At 41.6% G+C, this 13,993-nt stretch overlaps 1 long non-coding RNA gene and 1 pseudogene across 2 annotated transcripts in view; both read left to right on the top strand.

The window, feature by feature from the left end:
- Window positions 1-12,325, top strand: part of LOC307191783 — a 265,880-nt gene extending 253,555 nt beyond the window's left edge. Inside the window, exon 6 of the long non-coding RNA XR_013829833.1 lies at window positions 12,149-12,325. This is a non-coding gene — a long non-coding RNA (uncharacterized lncRNA). The remainder of the gene's footprint in view (window positions 1-12,148) is intronic.
- Window positions 1,830-2,582, top strand: LOC307191722 (small ribosomal subunit protein uS3-like; annotated as a pseudogene). Its single transcript has one exon. The product of its transcript is annotated as a small ribosomal subunit protein uS3-like (transcript).
- Window positions 12,326-13,993: the final 1,668 nt, after the last annotated feature.

The raw sequence follows: 13,993 nt of genomic DNA, 5'->3' as shown, positions 1-13,993 counted from the left end.
ATCTCATTTGTTCTCTGTACTTGCTTAGATTAAGGAAAAACCAGCTCTGGGTTCTTCTAGGACCACAGTGGTCCTAGGCTTGGGCCTGCCACTTATTATGTGGGTGATCTTGCATCAGTCATTAAACCTCTTTGAGCTTTGTGTGTACTCCTGTGGCATGACTGTGTATCACATTGTTTTTTTCCATGCTTTTGATCATGCTCTATCGCATCATGATTTTACTTAATTTTCACAGCTATTCAGATATATAAGCATTGTCCCCATTTCACAGTGGTAATCATTTTTCTAAAATGTTGATAGTAAGTTTTGTCCTGTACTTCGCAGAAGGCTTCTGAGGGTCAAAGAGATGATTTTGGGTAAGAGCTTTGCAATCTTTAAAGTGCTTTGCAGATGTGAGGCATCATTGTTCACTACACGTAAACATGTGTTTATAAGGTTTTTCTGTATGCCAGTTACCCTCAGATGTTTATAATTAGAGAGAAAGAAAGTGAAATAAAAGCATTTGCCTCTATGAGGCTGGAGTTCCAAGACCCCCACGTCTCTTCTTTTGGTTACTGGGTACAGGCGCTTTTTGAATTGAGTCTCACACGCAACAGCATGGCCTAAACGCTCTGTTTATGCCTGGGCTACTGGCTGATTCACAGTAGTGCCCTCTTGGCATTTCAAAAGTGGACCTCCAGCCTTGTTACATCTGCCATCCTGTCCCTGTCACTACTTCCAGCTTTAGCCTAAATTCCTCATGGCCATCCCTTTCCATGTCTTTACCTCTGACAATTCTGACATCCACACTAATGACCCTTCAAATGTCCCAAATTCAAAAGATACGCTGCCTTTTTCCTTGCTCTCCTTCTGAGCTGCTCTATGTCCGAAATTCAAAATATCCAATCCTCAAATACTTTCCAACCTCTTTCCTGCACTTATAAATCCTCCACACTTAGGTCTTTAGTCATGGCCTCCATGTGGCCTCCTCCTGTGCCCACATGACTCTCCCTGATTTTGTTTGTTGGTTGGTTTGCTGCTTATCCGTACCTACAATGTGGTAAGCACTGTGCTAAGTACTAGGGGTGGAGAGACAAAATAGAGTCTTCATTCAAGGTGCTCTTGACCTAACAGGGAAGACAGTCTAAACTAAGCCAACAAGGATAAGAGGACGTGGGAAGGGCCATGTGGAGGTTTGTACTGGCTGCTGCAGAACTTAGATGAATGGACAGTTTCCTGGATGTGATGCTGGGGTCTTAAAAGACAAGTAGCATTGACCATCTGTGGGTGCATAGAAAGGATGTAAGAGTAAAGGAGGAGTAGAAGTGAGGACATATGGAGACCTAGACAGGTTTGGAACGCTTGAGGAGACTTTAAGTAGCTAGACTCAGCCTCAGCAGAAAGTGCAGATGTGAGATGCTTAGAGAAAGAAGGAATCTGGGCCTGGGCAAGTAATCAGGGTCAGATCATGCAGGTGCTTGTGTTTTCTACCATGAAGACATATGACCTGATTTGTTAGATCATATCACAGTTAGAAAAAACACGCTGGCATCAAGATTGGTGGCAGGGACGCCACTTAGGTGCCATTGCACTCATCTAGGCAGGAGACGATGCGGGTCTGAACCAAGGCAGATGTTAACCCAGACTCTGGGCTTTGCTCCTCTCTCTTCTCAAGCTAAACTCCATCATCAATCATGCCAGCACTGATTCTGCTATACCTTTTCAGAGCCTTTAAACTCTACGTATCTGTTGACTCAGTAATTTCACATCTTGGAATTTAACCGAGAGAAGTCTTCAAAGATAGATGTATAAAAATAAAATATTACTATAAAAATTTACAACTTTTCCTTTCGGCGGCGCGTGGCAGCAAGATGGCGGTGCAGATATCCAAGAAGAGGAAGTTTGTTGCTGACGGCATGTTCAAAGCTGAACCGAATGAGTTTCTCACTCGGCAGCTGGCTGAAGATGGGTACTCTGGAGTTGAGGTCCGAGTTACACCAACCAGGACAGAAATCATTATCTTGGCCACCAGGACACAGAATGTTCTTGGTGAGAAGGGCCGGCGGATCCGGGGAATTGACTGCTGTGGTTCAGAAGAGATTTGGCTTCCTTGAGGGCAGTGTAGAGCTTTATGCTGAAAAGGTGGCCACGAGAGGTCTGTGTGCCATTGCCCAGGCAGAGTCTCTGCGTTACAAACTCCTAGGAGGCCTTGCTGTGCGGAGGGCCTGCTATGGTGTGCTGCGGTTCATCATGGAGAGTGGGGCCAAAGGCTGCAAGGTCGTGGTGTCGGGGAGACTCCGAGGACAAAGGGCTAAATCCATGAAGTTTTTGGATGGCCTGATGATCCACAGTGGGGACCCTGTTAACTACCATGTTGATACTGCCGTGTGCCACGTGCTGCTCAGACAGGGTATGCTGGGCATCAAGGTAAAGATCGTGCTGCCTTGGGACCCAACTGGTAAGATTGGCCCTAAGAAGCCCCTGCCTGATCCCGTGAGCATTGTGGAACCCAAAGATGAAATACTGCCCACCACTCCCATCTCCGAACAGAAGGGTGGGAAGCCAGAGCCGCCTGCCATGCTCAGCCGGTACCCACAGCATAATAGGGTCTCCTTGGCCGCTGGATCTGGAGTCTGGATGTTGCTCTATAAAGGCCTTTAATAAAATCTTTTTAAAAGAAAAAAAAATTTACAGATAGCCTAATTATCCAATAATAGAAGATTAGTTAAGCAAATTTTTCTATGACATTCAGTGATATTTGAGGCAACCATGAACATGATCTTGAAACCGGATTTGACTATTTAACTATAATCCCTAAATAAAATACTGAGTTTATTTGTAAGGATTCTCAAACCACATTCTTCTCAGCTCCTGGTGTTTTTCTCTCTCATGACTTGATTCTCTATCCCCCTTAGATCCTCACTGTCAAGATATTAGTATTAGCCTGAAGACATCTGTTGCCATCTTAATTTTCCTACTGCCTCACTTTTACTGATAGGCTGCCTCACTTTGGGAGACTTTCTTTAGGTGTACAAAGCCACTGATCTCTTACTAGGCTTGGGGCAGGCTGGGTCTTTTCTTCCACTTGTTAATTAATGTACTGTAAAGGCAAGAGCTTTAATTTTGGCTCTGCAGCTGGCCACACCAGACTTGTGGTTATGGCTTATGGCCTAGGGGAAGTATTTTCTTACATATTTAATCAGTCACTGACTTAAGGTGAAACACCAAAGCTAGGCTACAGTGCTCATTCATTTCCTCATTGGACAAAATCTCACTAAAGAGTATTCTGGGCGTGGCACTGCAGTGTGGTGAAACAGGGAGGAACCATATAGGTATTTATGGCCTGGAGCCTGTCGTTTAGGAGTTTGGACTTTTGTTGAAAGGGATTCTGTAAGAGGATACATGAGAAGAATGTAAGGTGGGAAGATTAGCTAAGAAAACAATAACAGCAGCGACATGAGTAACAGTAAATAACATTTGTATAGAAAGTTTGACAGTGTATAATTTGTATTTCACATACATTAGAGTGCTCTTCTAATGCGGGTGTCACCAAATCCACATGTATCTTAAGTGTTCAAGAGACAAGGAAAGCACTTTGGCCTAGGGTGATCAGCCCAAGAAGAAGTATTAGGATTGGAATGCAAAGGGGGATAGGTAGATAGAAAAAAAGACCACTCTGTTTGGTGGGAATGATATAAGAAAAAGCACAGAACAGGGAAGTACAAGTCGAGTTAGGACTAGAAATTGGACTGGGGCTCATAGTTTGGGAAGAGGAGTGGGTGAGGGTCAGGAAGTGGGAGACCAGGGGTGACGAAACCTGGACACGTAGCCGACTGTGGAGCTCCTGAATGCCAAGCTTAGGAATTCGTGAATAATGGAATATCATGTTAAGAGTAACAGTTTTAGAAGAATAATCTCACAACTGAAGGCAAAAGGGACAAAAGTGGGGACTAGAATGGATATCAGATATGCCGCACTGAGATGCTAAGCCCCTGGATTATGACGGTGACTATTACAGTTGTCTATTCCTGGTTAACAAACCATCCAAAACTTTAGTGGCTTAAAAACAACACTCTGTTATTTCTTCTGGTTTGTAGGCAGACTGGGCTCCACTGGGGGTTCTTTATTGAGGCTACTCAGGGGCTTATAGGCAGATGTGGCCAGGGCTGCAGTCGCCTAAAGGCTGAGCTGGACGTTCAGGATGGTTCACTCTCCCGACTGAAATGCCGGCTGTCATCGGGGAGCTGAGCTTGGTGGGAGCACCTTCACATGCCTTGGGCTTCTCACAGAGTGGCAGCTGGACTCCGAGAGAGCTGCAAGGCTTCTTATGACCTGGCTTTGAGAGCCCCAGAATGGCATTTCTATTGAAGTCTGCCCAGATTCAAGGAGAGGGGAATTAGACCACATCCCTCAATGGGAGAACTGTCAAAGAATTGTGGGCTATTTAATTTGTCACAGTAATTGTGAAGATGGAAAATAGGCACTTCCTGGAAGTAACTTGTTGGCCAAATGTAGTGGGGGGACATACATAGAGGGCTGGGCTAAGATCACTAAGAGATTTTTATGCCTGATTATCAGGGAAAAGAGCTCTCATATCACCTTCTCTTGCGTTAGCCCAGTGTCTACGCAATGTGCTGTAAGTGCTGCTTATTTGCGTCTATCCACCTCTGTTCCTTAACAGCGAAGATTGGATTGGAATAGTTTCCCTTGTATCTCCAGTGCCCCATTCAAATCTTGTTATAAAATAGGCATTCAAAAAATATTAGTTAAACCAATGGATAAATGAGTCACTACCAGGAATACATAGGGCAAAGGGAACAGCTGATTTGGAGAGAAAGGATATCATTTGATGTTAGATATATTCAAGTTTAAGAGGCCAGGGATATCTGAAAATTGCCAGCTATTGCTGAAATATGAAACTGGGGTTCAGAGAGATCCAAGGAATGACACAGATTTGTGCCCCTGTACGAAGCTGATCATCGTCAGGCTATGAGTTCTCCAAGGGAGAGATGTAGAAAGGAAGAAGAAGGTTAAAGAGTTAGCCAAGAGCTTTTTATTCCATGAGTAGGAGGAAGAATAGGCAGTCAGAAAATGTGGTAAGGAGGGCTCATGAGTAAGATCATAGTACCTGTGAAAAGCCAATATTTATCACCTTTGATTTGGAATCTTGGTAATTGATTCCTTTCCTCAAATACTCATACACTTTGATCTAGGGATACTGAGAAATTTTCTCAGAGGAATCACTCAAACAACCTAAAAGCTATATAAGCAAAGAATTTCCTTACAAAATTACCTATAACAAAAGAGTCATATTTTCCAGAGAAGTCAAGAAAGTTAAAGAGTGAGAAAAGACAAGTGGAAATAGAACATTGGCAGATAAAAAGTCAAAACTTTTAAATTAATATTTTTATAAAAAATAGTGTGGAGCTTACTTCTTTCTGTACTTTGTTGAAAACATTGGTTAATGTCACATTGTTAATACAGAAATTTACCTTTGCGAAGCATGTCTCTCAACTCTGCCCCTCAGTCCATGCCCCATATGCCTTGGATTTCAAGATTTCAAGGTAGAAAGGAATTCTAGATTGGTGAGTCGTTATCCCCAGATGCTTGTTCCTGCTTTTCCTCCTGATTTCATCAGTTTAGCTTTGATGAACCTTAAGTCTCTTATCCATAAAATAATTAGAAGTGCTGGAAGTTTCTTAAGTCTTTTCTAGCTTTAAAAGTCTTTAACTTCATGGTTCCGAAGTCAAAAGTTTGGAGTCTCCTGATATTTATATAGTTAGGGGAAGAGAAATATCCCCAAAGGGTAGCTTTGGTAGAGCGATCAGTCATGACAGTTGGATTCAGGTTACTTCCTATGTGATGATTACAAATAAAGGGTTGTTGATAATAAGCTTAGGTCTTGTTTAGCTAGGTGATAAAAACCACTTTTTGGTCTTGTGAGTTACTTTCCTCTCTGATACTGACTACACCTGGGCAGGTGGGGGCCCTGTCCTCAAACAGCTGGCTCTGGGTCTTGATTTTCAGTAACCTAAGGCTAATGCTCATGGAGGGTTTTGACTCCCTGATCCAGCATTTCAAACCTCCAAGAAAGATGCTACAGTGCTAAGAATGAGGTCTAGAGGCACTCACCAAATAAAAATATAGAGTGATGAATAAATTATAAATAATAATAGAACATGAAGTATTACCAAAGAAGATTTATTTCTCAGCCACATAAAACTTTCTAGAACTTGTTAGAGTATCTGGCCATTTTGGTAAAACCAGGATGTTACAAATAAGTTATCCTACAAAAAATAGGGGTCAGTGTGTTTGAATATCGACCATTTGCTACCCAAGTAACCTTAAAAGTCTCAGAGGGCTTCCCTGGTGGCGCAGTGGTTAAGAATCTGCCTGCCAATGCAGGGGACACGGGTTCGAGCCCTGCTCTGGGAATACCCCACATGCCGCGGAGCAACTAAGCCCGTGAGCCACAACTACTGAGCCTGCGCGTCTAGAGCCTGTGCTCCACAAGAGAAGCCACGACAATGAGAAGCCCGCGCACCGCAATGAAGAGTAGCCCCCACTCGCTGCAACTAGAGAAAGCCTGCGCACAGAAACGAAGACCCAACACAGCCAAAAATAAATAAATAAATAAATTTATTTTTAAAAACCCCACATATTTATTAAAAAAAAAAAGTCTTAGAAAGATGTGGCTCTGAGTCACTTTGGAAACAAATATACGCAGATATATAGATATAAAGGCAAATATGTACTTTTGGAAAATGATCACTGTAGTAGTGTAGGCAAAATGGGATGTCATGAATCAAATTTGCCCAGGACTCAATTTAATATGAAATCTAAGAGGGAAAAAAATTGGTACATAGTTTAAATTTCATTTTAGTATAATTCTGTAATGATGATGATGGTATGAAATTAAGTACATGTTACAAAAAATTTAGGAGACCTAGCATAGAGGCCTAGCATCTTGTTCCTTTGTTGTTATATTGACAAAAAATGATATGTGAGAGAATAAACTATTAAGGTGATTCAGTCTAATTCAGTAAATTATATATTGGCACACTTAGGGCAAACTAGACCTTAGATTTTTTGAAACATTTGGAAAAGATGGACACAATTTTTAAAGTTTGATTGAAATAACAGAAGTTAGTCAAAATTCAGCTTAATGAATAAAAACTATATAAATTAATATATGGTCCATAGAAAAAATTTAAAACTATAAAAATTGATTAAATGAAATGAAACTAATAGCATAAATATAAGCATAAGTAAGTCACACATGTAAAATACTGTCAGCTAGACATTGAATGGTTGTCATTGTGTGCTGAATGGTTGTCATTGTGTGCTAGGTGTATGCTCAGTTCTGTATTCACTGATATGATAGCGTTCAATTCCTGTAACAGTCCTCTGAAGTAGGAACTAATACCCCCATTTTCAGGCAAAAAAACTGAGTCTTCGAGACTTGCTTCCAACGAAACAGCTGAAGTTTTCATTTGAACTCCGTATCTGCCAGTTCCAAGGCTCATGATCTTAATCACCACGCCCTCGAAGAGCATGAAATAAACACCAGAAATTCATGGAGACAGAAACTCATAATAGTGAGCTGCTTTTATTTGTTCAGGGGAGTAGGTATCATAAGGTGTAATTGAAGCATCTTTCATAAAGAAATGAGTATAATCTAAAGAAAATCATTCACATAGTGTGCCTCATTTGCTACGCAAAATAAGCTTTCACGGGTAGTGAATGAAGGTGAATCCTCATGGTAAAGAGTTGTGCCTGGTAACAATTTCCAGATATAACATATTATATAAACATAGTATATAAACTGCAGTTTATATAAATGCAGAGCATAAAGAGTTCCTGTTTCCCATGTTTTGTTACTCAGTACTTGCAATTATGAGTAGGTAATGTTAAAAGGTATGTTTAGTGAAAAATGCAGGCTAGCAATCCAGGAGCTGCTATACCTTTCAGGCAAATGCATTTTTCTAACGGACACGCAGGTTTTTTGAAGTGGCCCCATCTTCTCATATTGACACATTATTATTTGTAGTTACTTCATGTTTATAAATTATATTGCTTCTTGCCACATGCGAATTTGCACTGAATCTGAATTCTGTTTCCACTTCCACCCCTGCGACCCGGACTCCCTCCACCAGGCAATACGGGGAGAAGGGAGATAAGCAGCTTGCACCAAAGTTTCCTCTATATCTCCCTTATAATCTACACATCCCCGGAAAGAATGCTTAAAAGAGTATGGGAGAAGGAAAAAATATGCAATTCCATCCACAGCACCTCAAGAAGAGATACTATAGTGATCTAGAATATGTTTATTTTCCATCTAGAATTCTAAAATTATCAAAAGGGCACCAACTTGTTTGGTTCCACAAATAAAATAACATGTAAAGAAGAATGAAGGACCAGAATTATGCTCCTTTTAAAAAATATGACTTGCATTGTCTTGTTGCCTTTTTCCAGGGTATCGTTCTGCCTCCTGACTTGGTGATGATCTGTCAAGAAACACAGATAAGAGGCTTTTTACATGGGGTGACTCTTTCCTAACGAGAGCCGGTCCTGCGGCTCTCAGCACCCTGGCATTGCAAACCACACTGCTTGTGACCATGGGCTCTGACCGTGACATAACCCACAGGCCTGCACATTTGCATGTCTCCTATTTCTACTTCTCACTAGCAATCAATTATAGGTTCCCCCCTAAGACCGGGTCAAAAGTTTCTCAACTGCGGAAGACTGATTAATCTCTGGAGAGAAGCTCTCTCCTAGTTTGGAAGCCCCCGTCCTATAGGTACAGTGCTTTAAGCTTTACTGCTGAGTCTCCAAGGAAACCATTGCTATTTGTGACTCTGTTTGGAGCTCAAGAAGTAATTCTTACCTGCTTTAGCAAGACTGACAATGTCATGACAGTTTCCAGAGGCTGTCGTTTGCACAATGAGAGATTCTGTAAATCGATTGTTAATGAAGCACTGCCATATTTTAAGTGGCTGTTCTTTGAGGGAGCGTGTTTATATTTAATTGTTGAAATGGGAACTGTGCAAAGGCATAGCAGCACGAAAGTCAGCTATTATCCCTCCAAAACAGTTCAAAAATCAATCTTCATTCCAAAACCCATAATAAAAAAATTAAAAATGGCAATTTATTGAGAAAAACTAAAGGCATCCTGTGTCAGAAAAGCTATCATTAGTTGTGCTAAAACTAATATGTACACATTTTTAAGGAGAGATGTGTGTAAATATGCAAAAGAATTTTGAGTACTTAGATGAATGCAGAACCCAGTGAATTGTCACTATCATTGGTAGTATGACATTTGCCCTGCTTCTGCCTGTCACACCAACCATGGAGGCAGCTGTCATTAGAGATGTGTATGAATAGTAATAAAAAATCTACCAGGGTTACCATGCTTCCATTCTTTCTTGAATGTGATCAGCTAGTGCTGACAAAGTTTTGACCTTCTCTAGCCTCAAGAATTTTGCCTATAGAGCTACTTCTGAAATTGTATGATGATGCAGGGGCATTGAGTAGAGGGTAGGAGAGCAGGGTGACAGGAGAGCCTATCCAGTTGACAGTAGTAGCCCCAGAATTTCTATATAAAAGGGACTGGGGCAGCAATATGGATGGATGATGAATGGAGAACTTGAAGTAGCATTCACATAGCATTTTACATGAAGATGAAAAAATACCAGTTTTTTTTTTTTTTTTTTTTTGTGGTACGCGGGCCTCTCACTGTTGTGGCCTCTCCCGTTGCGGAGCACAGGCTCTGGACGCGCAGGCTCAGCGGCCATGGCTCACGGGCCCAGCCGCTCCGCGGCATGTGGGATCTTCCTGGACCGGGGCACGAACCCTTGTCCCCTGCATCGGCAGGCGGACTCTCAACCACTGCACCACCAGGGAAGCCCCCAGTTGTTTTTTTTAATCAAAGAATGAATGGGCACTGTTGAAATTTATGGGAAGTTTAAATCTCCTAACCCACCCATCCTATGTTTTGGAAGAATGAAGGACCACCGAAGTCTCCTAAGTGGTGTATGATGTGATCAGCCCTGTGTTTGAGAAAGATGCTCTGAGGCTAAGCAGGAGGAGATGTACCACTGTTATCCAGGGAAGAGAGGATAATGACCTGGACTCAGTTACAGTGGGAGCAAGAGGGCAAAGGTTACGACCATAATCACAACTGTCATTTACTATGAGAGGCTTTTTAAACGCCTCATTTTATTTATTCTTTAGTACAACACTGTGTGATAGCCTAACCATGTCCGTTCTGAAGAGTCTTGGGGTGTGAAGTTAGTGACACAAGTAACATAGGTAATAGGTGGTGGAGCTGCTTTATTTTAAAGCTGTGATGTTTCAACAGTTAAAAAGGCAGGTAGCCCTAAAAAAGTAAGCAGTTGTTAGCATGCAATGGGCAAATGATCCAGGTCGACTCTGAGGCTTCCAGCTAAGTTTATAGATGGATGATGATGCTCCCTAGAGACAGACAAAAGAGGAAGAGGGACAGCGTATTCGGAAGAGAAGGTAATGAGTTCATTCAGGAAATAGTAATTTGTTAAGTCTAGGCAGGATGTGCAGAGGGAGGTTAGCAGAATGTGCTAACAGGAGTTTGGCAACTCAGGTCTAAAGATGAGGTTTAGGGATATCTAGAGGTTACAGGTGAAGCTGAAACCATGGGATTTGGTAAAGCTGCCCATGGATATTAGAGAGAATAAGAAGAGGAAAGGAGAACTGAGGATAGAACCTTGGGAAAATCTAGTTGTACATTTAGAACCAACTGGGTGGTTTATAAGAAGTATAGCTGCCCTGAATTATTCCCCAGGTCAATTAAATCAGAATTTCTAACATGGGGCACAGGCAGAGGCAACTTATAAAAGCTGCACAATGACTCTAATGTGCAACATAGGCTGGAACCATGGTCTAAGTAGTGGGCAGGGTGAAGGCAGAGTGATGTGAGGTCTGGGGACCACCAAGAGGGAGTAGCAGCTGATCACAAGCTGACAGGGGTCTGGTAAAATGGGGTCCCAAAAGAGGCTACTTTGAGGAACAATTTTATGGGACTGTGAAAGAGGAAGGCAACTGCTGGATAAATGACTAGAAGGGAAGCAGGGAGTGGGGCTTCCCTTTTCAAGGATTTAGAGGGCAAGCCAAAGTAGAGATCAAGGAATATTTGTATGTGGGGGAGTAGAGTGGCTGGGAGTGACTGCATCATGTTTGTAGGTTGTGCAGAGCAATCCAGTGGAGCTGGAAAGACAAAGGAAGATGTAAGAGGGAAGAGACTATTGAGATCCTGGAGGAGGTGGATGTGTGAGGACTGCGTCAAGAGCATAGGCTGGTCTTGGAAAGGAGCGAGCACATTTTTTTGCAGTAAGGTGAACATAAGTAAGGATAGATGGACACGGAGGGGAAAATGGAGGGAAGATCAGTTTGGAGTTCACATCTGACTGTCTTTATTTTCTTGAAACAGAGGGCTATTTGTCCTCTCTCCCCTAAAAATGTGCACGCAGAGGTCTCTCAGCACAGTCTAGGTGGGTTGAATCCTGTGGTGGGGATTTGGGCACCCGTAGCCTCATGATTGTGGTATGTGCACTGAGGGCAAATTCCACAAGTCAAGTTTTAAGATCAGAGGCTTAAAGCCAAGCAGTCTAGATAGAGAGAGGAGACAGAGGTATAGCCTTGAAACAGCTTGAGAAGCCAGGACACCTGATTAAGTAAGTGGTCAAAATGGACAGTAGGCAAAGGGCCCCCAAGCTGGAGGAAGCCAGGGTCTGGTGCCCAGAGTAGCTGTTTGTGGCACTCCTGAAGCTGCTTGCGTACTCTTCTGGCGCATTCTAACAGAGTACAGAGGTGGAGCAGTTTCTTGAGAGTGACCGGAATGATGGCAAACTGTGGACCTCAACCTCCATCACCAGTCACCATCACAGCAACCCAGAGCCAGTTGCTTTCAGAGGCACACGGTTTGGTAGATAAGTGCGACAATCCCTCCCTTACAGTTTGCACTGTGACTTTCCCACTCTTCCCTTCGAGAGGTGGAGTCTATTCCCTTTCCTTTCGCATTTGGGCTAAACCTGTGACTTGATTTAACAAATACAGTGCAGTGGAAGTGATGCAGTGTGACTTCTGAACCTAGATGTTAATGGACCTTGCAACTTCTGTTTATTACTCTTGGCAGGAAGCTGGCACGTGAAGAAGCTCTGAATAAGGAGAGATCATGAAGAAAAGGGGAAATATAGAGGAGAACTGAGGTACCTTGGCCAACAACCAGCACCAAGACCCATGACACGTGAGTAAGACCTTCTTGGCTACTGAAGCACCAGTTGAGCCAAGCCAGGCAACGCCATGTAGAGCAGAGACAAGCAGTCCCCACTGAGCGCTGTCTGAATCCCTAACACAGAATGGTGAGCCATAAAATGGTTACTGTTTTATGCCACAAAATTTTGAGGTGGCTTGTTACATAGCAATAGGCAACTTGTACTGATAGCATAGAAATGAAAGCCTGGGCCTTTGAGATGGTAGTTCTTTAACTGAAATTCTCGTTGTATTGCTTATTCCTCTTGTGACCTTGGAAACACAATAGGTTTTAGTTTTGACAAAGTCCAGTGTGTCTATTTTTTAATTTTGTTGCTTTTGCTTTTGGTGTCATTTATAAAAAGATAAAAAAAAAAACAAACTGTTGCTTAATCTAAGGTGACAAAGACTTATGCCTATGTTTTTTCCCAAGAGTTTTAGCATTTACATTTAGGACCTAATCCATTTTGAGATAATTTCTGACGTGGTGTGAGGTAGAGTTCCAACTTCATTCTTTTGCATGTAGATCTCTAGTTGTCCTAATACTGTTTGTTGAAAAGCTATCCTTTACCCACTAAATGGTCTTCGTACCCTTATGGAAAGTCAATTGACCAAAAATGTAAGGGTTTATTTATGGACTTTCAATTTTATTCTATTGATTTAAATGTCTGTCCTTATGCCAGGTCCATAATATCCTGATTACTATAGCTTTGCAGTAACTTTTGAAATCAGGAAGCATGAGTCCTCTAACTTTATTCTTCTTTTTCGAGATAGTTTTGGCTATTCTGGGTATCTTGCATTTCTGTACGAATTTTTGGATCAATTTGTCAATTTCCACAAAGAAGCTAGCTGGGGTTTTTGTAGCTATTGCGCTGAATCTATAGATCAACTTGGAATATTGCCATTTAAATAGCATTAAGTCTTCCACTCCACTGATGACTATTATGATGAGGACTTATTGCTTTCAAGATTCTGTCTCTGCTTTTGGATTTTTACAACTGATCATGATGTACCTAAAGGTGGATCTCTCTGGGTCTATCATACTTGCAATTCATTGAATTTATAAATGTGTAGATTAATGTTTCTCATCAAATTTTAGAATTTTGGTCAATTATTTGAAATATCCTTTCTGTCCTCTTCTCTATCTCTTTTCCTGGAACGTTCATTATACATATACTGGCACACTTCATGGCGTCCCACAGGCCTGTGAAGCACTGTTCCTTTTTCCTTATTCTTTTTTCTCTCAACTTCTCGGATGGGATCATCTAAAGTGACCTGTCTTCAAGTTTACTGATTCTTTCTCTTCCTTGCTCAAATGCGCTGTTAATGGTAAGTTCCTCTAGTGGGTTTTTCATTGTACCTACTGTACCTTTCAGCTCCAGAGTTTCAACTTGTTTCTATTTTATAATTTCTGTTTCCTTATTGATATTTGCTATTTGGTGAAGCATCATTCTCATATCTTCCTTTAGTTTTTAGATATGTTTTCCTTTAGTTCATTGAACATATTTAAGGTAGTGAATTTAAGGTGTTAACCAATGTTTGGACTTCCTCAGGGACAGTTTCTGTTGAATGGGACATGCTTTTGTGTTTCTTTATATGTCTTACATTTTTTTAATCAAAAATTGGACATTTTCAGTAATATAATATGGCAACTCTGGAAATCAGGTTCTTCAATCTCCCCTGGGTTTGTCATTTTTGTGTTTGCTGTTGCTGAATGTTTTTGTGACTT

Source organism: Stenella coeruleoalba (genome assembly GCF_951394435.1).
Source record: "Stenella coeruleoalba genome assembly, chromosome: 9".
NCBI classification, from domain to species: Eukaryota; Metazoa; Chordata; class Mammalia; order Artiodactyla; family Delphinidae; genus Stenella; species Stenella coeruleoalba.
The sequence above is the reverse complement of the archived record's forward strand: the minus strand, read 5'-3'. Positions and strand labels throughout refer to the sequence as shown.